The sequence below is a fragment of the Cavia porcellus genome, unplaced genomic scaffold (genome assembly GCF_034190915.1).
Source record: "Cavia porcellus strain 051 isolate PalLab524CR breed Dunkin Hartley unplaced genomic scaffold, mCavPor4.1 scaffold_20, whole genome shotgun sequence".
Classification (NCBI taxonomy): Eukaryota; Metazoa; Chordata; class Mammalia; order Rodentia; family Caviidae; genus Cavia; species Cavia porcellus.
The window spans coordinates 19,423,211-19,435,050 of record NW_026947503.1 but is presented as its reverse complement, the minus strand read 5'-3'; the positions used below and the strand labels follow the sequence as shown (position 1 = coordinate 19,435,050).

Below are 11,840 nucleotides of genomic sequence, written 5' to 3'. Positions count from 1 at the left end.
CCACAGGGCTACAAGGCGAGAAGCTGGAATTTGAACCCAGGCTTATGTGGCTCCAAAATTTTCAGCACTACACGATATCTCACATATTCTGAAAGGGTGTGGAAAAAATGACAAAAAGAAAGCTTTTATAAATGAGAAAAGGTCCAAAAGTTGGAAGGAGCTGCTACCAGTAGCTGGTAGCAGGCAGGGAGGAGAAAAGTAGGGGGTGAAATGAAAACAATTAAAATGTATTATACACATGTACCAACTTCCCCTTGATAAACTTAATCATCATGTGCCTCAAACATGTACTAATAAAAAAATAAAGATAAAAATTGAAAGCAAATGTTTCTTAGAAGATACATCCTGGTGTTTGACTCAGAATGTATGGCCTGTTCTGTGTGAGTGGACTGTCAGTGTTTTTTCTTTTATTGATATATCACCCATATGTCGCAAGCTTATCACAGGATCTGGGACTTGAGTCACTTCATCCTTCATAGGCTCCATTTGAACACCACGTGATGACTGCCTGGAAACAGATAATACCCTGGCAACCACCCCCAGCCATCAATTTGATAGTGCTTGTCCTCTCTGGCTCAGGCTCCCTCCTATGTTGATCCCTTCCCAGATTCTATATGTTGAGTGTCATATTCAGCTTTCAGCCTATAGCCTGTCCAATACCCAGATTGGAAGATGAAAGGAGAATCGGTTGGGCTTTTTGCTTTTCTGGTTTGTTGGGTTTGCTTCCTCATGATGAGTGGGAGGATGGTACTATGACACTGAGGCAGTGTGCAATGTTGCTTGCTGAGAAGGGCAGGAAGGCCCATTGGGAGTCTCTCCTTGGTGCCTCTTTATGGCCATGAATTTCAACAGTTGTAGTCTGGGAGGGACGGAGGTAGAGTTCTCATTCATTGTTGTCACTGCTTTCATTCTTGTCACACTGGGAGTTGCCCTTGGGAGTTGAGCCAGTGGGAAGTCTGGGGAACCTTCCCTGAGTTTTGGCAGAGATTCTGCATTGGGAGGCGTGAAGAATCTTAGGAGGAAGGTGGCAGGAGGAACTGGAGCCCAGAAGTGAAGGCTACAGAATTGCAGTGGGAGGAGGTGAGTGGCATTTTTGTGGTAGCTGGGTTATTCTAGACTCAAAGTTTGCTCTGAGCTCAAAGTTTTCATATTGGTAACATTCCTCTACTGCCAAAGGAACCACTTTACCTCTAGCACCCAGCTTCCTGACTAGGTTGGTAAATAATAGTCTCTACACTCTCTGAAAATGTCTTCAGATCCCTAAATTGATCTCTAGTCTCTACAGGGTCCTTATGGACCATCAGGGTTAGTGAATGGTAACATCTGTCACACTGGCCAACATACTGGATGAAGGAAAATCAACTTTATTCCTTGTCTAGGGAAAGAAGGCTACCAACTGCTATTAGATCCTGGTATTTAAAAGAGATAACCTACACAAGGAATGTAGTTAATATGCAAACATCAATGTCTGAGCATTATCTCTGGAAGTCACAGTCATACTAAATATATGAATGGATTAATATATTTTTGAGCTGTATTTGGTTACTTTTCACTTTTAAATTAAATGATTCACAACTTAGATGACAAGTTATATACTAATGTCAGGTTTAGAGACTATAATCCAATGTTGATAATTCCTCCAAAAAAAGTCTACTAGTTAGACATTCCCTGTTGACTATATTTTTCTTACAATCAATGATATTTAGAAATTTCAGCAAAAAGTAATGAGAGACTTGGAGTTTTTCTTTTTTACTCAAAGCAAGCATTTTGGAATACTTGATGGTCTTACTTGGACCCAGAAATTCTCCAGAAAATCCAAATTTAGGTACAGATGAGCTTTAGAATATTTCTGTACTATACTTATATTCTTCTACAGTGTCTTACAACCTTGACATTTCTATTAGTATTTTTGCACTCAATAAAAACTAACTTGAGTGTGGGCTGCTCTAAGGAAATAAACTCTATTTGTAATTTGGAGGCTCTAAGCTGCATGCCAATTGGAAAAGAAACATGAAAAATAGGAAACTGTATTTAATGATGGTAGTATGGGGGGACTGTAACCAAAGTCTATATTAGTAGAGAAGTGTACATTTGTACTGATAAATGAAATGGCATAGATTGCACCATAGAGATTCAGTAAATAAAGTCATCCTGAAAACTTAGTCTCCCATTTGGTTGACAGGTGCTTTAGAGATGGAGAAATGGCAGAAATAGAAAGAAAGAAATTTCACACCAGAGGACTGGGCAGTTCTGTTCATGTTCAGGAAGGCAAAGCTGGGTCTGGGTTTGAGACCATTACAAAGTAAACAGACTTCCTAACTAATTGTCTGAGAATTTATCAGGTTAGGTTTTCCTGTCACAGCTTGGCTGTTGCCACAGGTATTGCTAAATAGAACACCAAAACAAAGATAAAAGCTGCATAGGGGCCTTGTATGTACAAGCCCTAGAGCTTAGGCTTTTCCTTGGAGGAGTTGAGTCCTGGTTAGGGGTAATGCTGGTCACCAGAGCAATGTGCCAGTGGTGGGATGACAACACAGAGTCCTCTCTCTGGTCCTTCTTTCCAACCTTGTAGGCCTCACTGGCTTTCATCTTTCTTCTGACAGATGGAATTTAATCATCATTTCTATTTGAAGCTTTCTGCAACTCCACTAGATTCTTTAGACTACACAAAAATTTCCATTATTATAAGCCTCACACTGCTATTTTCCAGTTTTCAATAGGTAAGGCACTACTTGTGGGTAAAGACAGGGGCGATATTTTAATTTCTTGTTTCCCAGCAATGTTAACACTGAGGTGTTTGAAATTTTAAAAAACTTATCATGTTTAGAAGCATTTAATTTAAGCCATAGTCAGAAACTTTTGATTTTTCCCATTTCTTCCAAAATAATGAAAAAAAAAAATATTTTTTACTTCTTTTCATTTCTCCTGTTTCAATTCTTCTTTTTCTATGAGGAGCCAAGAGAAATCGGATTGCAGAAGGTATGAGCAGGGCAAAACTGAGACAGAAAAATGGAAACAATTTTTCCTGCTAATTCCCTCATTATATAATTAGCTTGCTTTAAACAGACATTGGTATTTAAGGACTAGTTGACCAAAATTCATCTGTAAAGATATTATCGTAATGAATGAGTTAATGACGCAAACTATGAAATTTGAAGAACTTTTAACATGCCCATCCAAATTCTGATGAGAATTATAACACTTGAAGAGCAAAAGGTTAAAAATTTGATCATTACGAGTCATTAAGCATTTCACCTTTGTGCCATCTATCATGAAAGGTGAAAACAGATAATAGGGATAACAGTAAGATTTATAGAATGAATCATACTCACAATTTCTCAGTCCATGATACAGAACAAAAATACATGGAGAAAACAGTATATCTTTACTGAATCATCATTTTTCTTGTCATTTTTCCATAAAGAGTACAACACAACAGTTATTTGTGTAATATTTACAAGACACTATGTATTATAAGTAATCTAAAAATGATTTGAAATATGTTCGAGGATACGCAGAGGTGGTATACAAATACTAAGCCATTTTATTTAAGGAAGTAAGCATTCTTACATTTTGGTAACTTCAGAACCAATCCCCCAATGACACTGAAAAAATAACTGTATTTAAAATTCACGTACAAATCAAATTTAAAGTTTGAAATAAGGCATGTACAGATATTTTTTAATGAGGACATGTCTTATAGAACAAAGGACAGACAAAAACTATTTTTCTCCCACATGTTGTTACTTGTTTCATTCTCAAATTCTGAATTTTGCTGTGTACCAGGTTCTGTAAAATCGTTAGACTGGGTGAGTGTGTCAGCTGTTTGAAACAGACTTTCCTGCACTTCATACAGCACTTCTCACTTCTGTTCAGTACATAAAATACTACTTTGTGAGGAGTTTGTGTCTAGACCTCCTGCTTGGTCTGCAAAAGCATTGTAATGACGATGAGCCTGACTCAGTATCTTCATAAAGACTTTTAAAAACTATTGCCATGTTTATTTTACATGTAATGAATGCTATTATCTTTATAACTTTAATAACTTGAAAAAGCCAGAATTGTTAGGCACAAAGATTGTGTGACTCACTTACATTTTTAACGCATGTGTTGAAAGTTGTCGACAAGTAACTTTAAGCTTCAAGGCCAAATCTTGCCACCCAGAGATGTCTGGCACTGGCAGTTCACCAACTCAACAATTACTAAACCATTTCCACTGAAGAGTTTATTGCATCAGTGAGAACGGGTCTGTCTTTGAAGAACCCTATGAAGATAATGTAACAATGATTCACACAATTTGATCGACCTCTATATTTCTTTGAATTAAAACTTTGCAAAACACAGAACAAATATAAAAGTGATAATGATATTTCATTGGAAATTTTTAAAATTTATTTATTCATTTTGCATTACACCTGGAGCAATTCCTTCTGTGAGAGTACACCTGTGCACCATCAACCTGGGTGAGAAGAGAGACTCAGGACTATCACTTAGAAAAATTTGAGATTTGTCCTGTGGAAGCAGCTCCCACTTCATACAGCCACTCACTCCTCTCTGAGCGGAGTCTTAGTCTCCTCTCCTTTCTGATAGGAATCAAGGTGGAGGAGGAGCAGAGGCTTGTCTGTCTTCAGCATGCTTTGAAAGGCAAGTGAAGGAGATGTGTTGAGAGCTGATGTATTGAGAACTCTCTAGGGCAGGCAAGATTGTCATGTGTCTTCTTATCAAATTCCACTCTTTTATTTTATGTTTTTTTGGAAAAAATGACTGACTTTGATTTCTTCCTAGTTGGCATTATTGCAAATTAAAAATCTTTCCTCTCTCAGATTCTCTCACTCTTCCCACACTAATCACTGTCACAGTTTTGAGTTTTTATTTCACATTAGGAGTTAGCAACAAAGAAGCATTATCTTTCCTATATAAGAAATTCAGTCAACTATAAAAAGAAAATTTAGATTCAGAATTTTTTATTTTAGATGAAATCAAAATATTATGTGTGATTTGTTCCATTCATTGCATCATGGAAAAGCAACTGTCTCAATTCTCATTGGCAAAATGGGAATAACATTAAAATGATCAATAATAATGTTGTCAATGCTTGTGAGAATCAAAATAAATGATAATTTGTTGTTATTTTATGTGTGCTTGTGTGTGTGTGTGAAAAATTCTGGGGACTGAAAGTGGGGCCTTACTTATGTGAGGCAAGTGGTCTACCACTGAACTACATGCCCAGATCTTTTTTAAAATTTTGAGATAGTGTTGAAAGTTGCCACGGCTGGCTTGAAATTTTTATCTTCCTGCTTGAGCCTTCTGAGTAGCACCAGCATACATGGCTGAGATTGTCTTTGTTAGATTGGACTGACCCAAGAGTTTTAAGGTATAAAGCCTAATATAGGTCTCTGAAAAACTGACTGTATGATTTGCCCATGGACTGTCTGTTTTAATCAACATCTATCAGGGTGCCATTTAAGACTTTACAGAAGGGCTTGGAAAACTCTAGGTCTCTGTCAAACTAGACTGCTATCTGACTTTTCAAGCGAAGTTTTAATGGGGCACTGACACATTTTCCTGGCTTATTTTCTATAGGTACTTTGATGTTGCAACTGAAAAATTTAGCACATTCTGTCCACTATGCTTTGGTTAATCTTTCACTTAACTGCAAATACTGGTCACTATGTTAAGTAAAACCCAACTCTTAAATTTAAGTCTCTGTGGAAGGTTTAGTTTCCATTGAATTCTTTCTTATTAGTGGGTTTATCACTAAATGATTCTTCTAATTGTGAATGCCTTATTTAAGTGAGTGTGTTGTCTTTGTATTTTATAAGCATTACTTTACATCAGATATGACTATCACATTCATGTTCTTACAGCATCTCTCTCTCTCACTCTGTCTCTCTCTCTCACACACATACACAGAAGTGTATACACACACACACACACACACACATACACACCACTCTGTGTTACTGCCATACCATCTTTGGCCTGTAAATAGCACACACCAAGTGCATGGTCAGTATGATCTCAAATGTTCATAAATATAAAGTCTCAGAAATTTTTACAGCATCTGAATTGTGACTCAACCTCAATGGCCAGTCATGTGAAGAACTGGACACTGTCTAAAACAATAAGCTCTTTTCTTCAGATGTTTCTGCCCTTAAAACTAATGAAAAGTGGAACATAGTACTTAGTTTCATAGCAGTTAAATTTTACTATCTAGAACAGATCAACTAATAGACAGTGAAGTAAAAGTCATGGAGTCTTTACTTCAAGATGCTCTCTGCTTCGCCGTAGCCCTCAGTGATCTAACCCGGCATGGAGACTGTAACAGTGGTATGTCTATTTGCAGCCAGTCTCAGATCTTTTGTGTCTGGTCCCAAGAGAAGTGGCCGTTAACAGTAGGAAAATGCTTCACAGAAAATGATAAAACAATTAATTTTTAGGACCTGCTCCTTCCAATAACTTCATGTTATCCAAAACTCTGTAAGTGTAACAAAAAGAAAGCAAACTCCCATGGTGATCTTAGATGTCTGTGACGTGTACCTCCTTAAACATTTTACTCTCTCACTCAGAAGACTAAACTCTAGAAGAATGTCAGTCTCTGCAGAAAGCCCACCTCTCCCTAGGCATCCTCTGAGAGCCCAAGTGCATTAATGAAGTAAAGAACAAGAAATTTGCTGCTGGTCAGGGTCTTAAATCCTAAATATTTAAGAAAAATTTCAAAGGATGTAAAAGCTCGACTGTATTCCTCACTGAATGGGGATTCAGTTCTTGGCCAGTGACTATGAAGTAGTTCTGATTGTGATTCTTAATCATGTGGTGATTGACGGTACATGTGAACATACACTTACAAAGCAATGCTTGATTTGACTGTAAGCAGGCTCTGAAATCTGAACCCTCTATTTTTATCTATCTTATTTTATCATGTTACCCTATTCTATCTATCTATCTATCTATCTATCTATCTATCTATCTATCTATCTATCATTTGTCATCTACAGTGGTATTAGGAACTGAATCCAGCTCCTTTATACTGAACTACATACCCAGACTTTTTTTTTTTTTTAATTTTGAGACAGGATCATGTTAAGTTGCTAAGTTGTCCAGGCTAGGCTAGAGCTTGTGATATTGCTGCCTCAGTCTGCAAAAGTGCTGGAGTTATAAGCATTCTTTTTTTTTTTTTTAAATTTGGCATCCAACCACTAAATTTATCTTATCCTCCCTAATGGATAATACTGAACAGTTTGAAAAACAGTATTCTCAGCATTATGGTCATTACTAGTTTTTCTTAGTTCATTGAAAATCAAGGTTTGTGCTAATATTGTTCATATATTTCATACCTATATCTTGTACTCTGCTTTGAAGATAACATTATGCAGTGTATTAATTATTGTTGCTATCCCATTACCTTGTTTTGAAATGTTGAGCTTTTTCTTTTTAAAATAAGAAATAAATAAAGGTGACAATTGGTGAACAATTCTTAGTTTCCTTCCTAAATATAACTGACTTGATTGAGAGCAATCAGCGCTGTCTGAGTATCTGCATTATTTTCTTCCACGTTTTAAATTCTATTTTATGTCATTCTATGACTTGTTTTTTCATCCTTCCTTTCTTTCTCATTTGTCCTTTTCCCTCTACTTCTGACCATGAACTCCTCTGGTAATAGGAGGGCTGCCTTCCCTCTCCCGTCCTTGCAGAGGCACAAAAGAATTCCATACCTTCCTACACCTCTAAGCCTGGCCACTTCCCTCTCCACTACCTCAAGTCCAACGTTCTATGAGAAGCATTTCCTGATACCCCAGGCGCTCAAAATGGCCATTTCCTGAGTAACCAAACGTCTTCTTTTGTCCCTGTCCAAATTACCTTGTAAATATTTATAAATTATCTCACTTGGCAGATTTAGTTCCACAAGACTGATTTCCTTGCACCCAGTGGGCCCACTTATGGGTAAGGCTCATTTTCTCCAAGGCCAACACTGAAAACATACAAAGCCAATGTGTAGATGAATTAATGTACTGACTGGCAGTTGCTTCGCATGCCTGCTCCTGTGCCTGTGGGTGAAATCATTGTCCCTCTTTTGTGAGTGAGTTTATTTTGGATTTAGGGCCTACCTAGTTGTTGCAACATGGTCTTATGACCTTTAATTAAATCTACAAAATCTCATTTCCAAATAAAATCTCACGTGTCATGGGGGTTACGAGTTGGTAGTATCTTTATAGGGGACAAAAATCAATTAACTACATGCATGGAGGCCTGTAGTGTTAAAGAAGAGGCTGGCAACAGAATACCAAGAACATAGGGAAGTGTGTGAAGGGCTCTCAGTAGGGCTTTAACAAGGTCCATATTCTGTCCAAAGGCAATCACTGCAGATGAGGTAAGAGGAAAGACTGAAAGGATAAGGGTGGGAGAGGTGAGATCAGTGAGAGAACTGACCCAAGAAATCAGGTGAACACTTGTGATTTAGGTGAAGGTGATAAAGGGAGAGATGGCGGGAAGTGGATAAAGTTGAGCTACTTGGCATGGGGTTCCATGAGGATGAAGAAGTGGGGAATGCTGATGAGGAAGAGCAGGTTTGGGAAAAAGATTCCTAGAACATGTTCTAAGTGAGGAGTCTAAGATGCCTGCATATTAGGGTCCAGGGAGAGGCAGGTTAGACATACAAATTGGAGAGTCTTCAGAGCGTGGTGCTTTGAAGTCGTGAAAGATGATGAAATCTTCTGGAATGAGTTCTGGAAGAGAAGAAGGCAGACATTTAGTATAAAGTGGCAGAGCAAGGAAGCAGAGAGGGCCTGCTTGAAAACTACCAATTTTTGTACCTCAGCAAAAACCTCTGTGGACATCTTTGGACAGCAGGATGCTGGGGTCAGAAAGTCTAATTTGTCCTTACCTTTGACAATCACTTTTTCTATGGGTTTGAGCATTCACTCTTTCTGCAAGAAAACTTGGCTTGAATACTATTACTTTTGAAAAAAAAAAAACAGTAGGTTTGATTACTTCTTACCTTTTCATGTACAAATGTTTATAAGGAGAAAAATTCATTTAGTTTTGTGACACACTTGGTTACATTTAGTGATACACTTTGGATTCTCTCTTATTTCTCAATCACCACTTATTTAATCACAAAATGAGAAATATATTTTGAGATTACATCATATACCCATCGTTTAAAAATTCATTCAAAACAGAAGGAAGTTTCTGCTTTTATAGTATAGTGCTGGTACATCCCCTCACTTTAGGATTTAAGGGAGTTTTGCACAGATCAGAAAGATGGATGAAAATCCTGCCCAGGAGAGAATCTGGAGTACTGTATGGATATTCTGTGGACTCTGCCTTTAATTATCAAAATGCCTGCAGGGCTTTTCTGAGTTGTTACAGGGAGTTGTTGAAAATGGTTTCTCTACCTTAGAGCTTTGGGTTTCAGATTTTCCTGATACTATCTTTTTGAACAAGCACAAACAGTATGCTAAGAATAATTAATATGCGCTTTTCAGAAAGGTAATTTTTGCATAAGAATAAACTGCTCTACAGTTTCTGTTGCCACTAAGTATTTAAAAAGTTTCAACCTGTAATGACTTCCTGTTTGAATTGGTTTAAATATTTTAAAAATTGTTAAACTATCTACTTTAACTATATGAGAAGATCTAAAAATAGGTTTTATATAAAATTTAAAAACTATGCTGATTAAGTCATGACCAGAAGCCCTATTTGATTAATTGCTAGGCCTAAAGGATGAATTGATGCTAAAGTGTTATGAGAATATAAAGCTTCATGAAAAAAAAACTGTAAACAATAGACACACAGAGAAGATTAAGGGCTAAAGAGGCAAATTGACTTAGGCAAATCATAGCTTTCACTGAGGCTTTGACTTTGGTTTTAGTGAAGTGAATTACCAATCCCTGGGAGAAAAAAATTGTAGTTACTTTCATTTGTCCTTTGAATATCTTAAATTATTTTAATGAATAAAATATTAATTTTTATTATTTTAAATTCTCACATCTCCCCATGCCATACTTTAAGAGTTCTATGACTTGACAACATATTCCAGGCCAACGAAGCGAGAAAAGAACCAGTCTGACTTGTGTTACTAAATGAGTCACAGTATAGAATTGCACTGCAATCCAATTATAAATGTGTAGTGTTTCCCAGGTTATGAAAACAGAAACTCTTGAAGGCAGGCCCTAGAATTAAACATACTAACTTCCAAGGAAAAAGAAATTCCTTCAAATAGCTGGACACTTATCAGTGATGATTGGTTTTACATCCTTGGGTGAGTTTTTCTCAGTCATTTCCAGACTTAGTTTCCATGTCTAAGCAGAATAATGTAGAATCAGAGAGGATGATTGGATTTGGTACACACATCTGAGAAGATGATTTCTGTTTATTCTTTGGCAGTTTTTGTCCTAGTTACTTTTGGGGAGGTTTTGAAAAAAAGTTTGATTTCTGAATGATAAGTGTTCAGCTAGTCATTGAGTGATGAGATGGTTTTGTCTTTTCTTGAAAGAGGGACTCTGACTGTCCCTCTGTATTTCCACCTCCCACCTACTCTGTGTTTCCACATCCCTGGTTCTGAATGAAGGTTCTGAGGAATCGTCTTGCTGGTCTCCCAGGAAGAACTGTTCTACGTCACAAGTCTCTTCTTAAATAGTATTTGGGTGGATATATTTTTGAAGTCACAGCAATTAATAATTCCACTATTCTTTATAATAAGATGTTCTTGAAAAATGAATATGAAATTCATGTGAAAATGATATATAAATTATGAGCCATTATGGGGTCTTGCCCTATCAAATACTGCCACATACTTTTTATTAAACTTGTGAACAAATAAATGTATGGATACATAGAACATATGTAACTCAGAAGTAAGCTGGTACTTAATAGAAATTTATTTAGTGATGAGTGAGTATCATATATATTTGGGGGAAAGAGTTTAGAGAAATAATGATATAAGTGATGAACTATTATTATTCTTAGTAGTGCTAGTAATAATAATAATAAATATGTGTATTTCCCTGATACCAAGGAACTACAAAAGGAAAGATAACATAACAAAGAAAACTAGCAAAAGAGACAAGTAATAAGATGTTGAATCACAGAGCAGTTCCCAAATGTAAGAATTATAGGAGAAATAATATATTTTAACTACATAAAATTTTAAACTTTATTTGTTTAAAAATGATAACCAGAAAGTGAAAAGACAAACTATACTTTGAAGAATTTATTATCCCCAACTTTGTAAAGAATTAACATAAATTAATAAGTACTAAATTGTTCATCTCATGCTTCTGTGTTATCTTGCAGACATAATATTTACCTATTGAGCCACATTGCTATTTTTTGTTTTTGGTTTCTTTTTTTTTTTGTTTTTGCTTTTTTATAGTGCTGGAATCAAACTTGGGGCTTTGCTCTGAGCTACATCTCAAGCCCTTCTTATAATTTTTTGTTTTTAATTTTGAAATAGACTGTCACTAAGTTGTCCAGGATGGCTTCAAATTTGTGTCTTTCTGCCTCAGCCTCTCAACTAGCTAGGCTATCAGCAATGCTTTTCAAAGAGTGAAGGGACATACACTTTCTTCATATTTTCAAATTTCATTCAATCTTTGACCTCTCCAAACTGGCCAAGCTGTCTTTAACTTATATGACTGCACAGAACTGTCTTTTAAGGGGACAGGTCACCATTTATTGCCATGCCAACAGACACTTCAAAGTGTCTGTGTTTCAGGACCTCCTCAGCCATCTTCATAGACTACCACTGATCATGTCACTGTATCCAAAAACCTTTCTTCATTTGTACTCACGGAGACCTTGGTTCCTAGGTTTTCTCATACTCTGGTTTCTCATGC

At 36.6% G+C, this 11,840-nt stretch overlaps 1 protein-coding gene across 1 annotated transcript in view; it reads left to right on the top strand.

Moving 5' to 3' along the window:
* The first annotated feature begins 849 nt into the window (after window positions 1-849).
* Serpinb7 (serpin family B member 7) overlaps window positions 850-11,840 on the top strand; it is a 51,473-nt gene continuing 40,482 nt past the window's right edge. The window contains exon 1 of the mRNA XM_063232121.1: window positions 850-1,080. The gene's annotated coding sequence lies outside the window, so the exon portion shown is untranslated. The remainder of the gene's footprint in view (window positions 1,081-11,840) is intronic.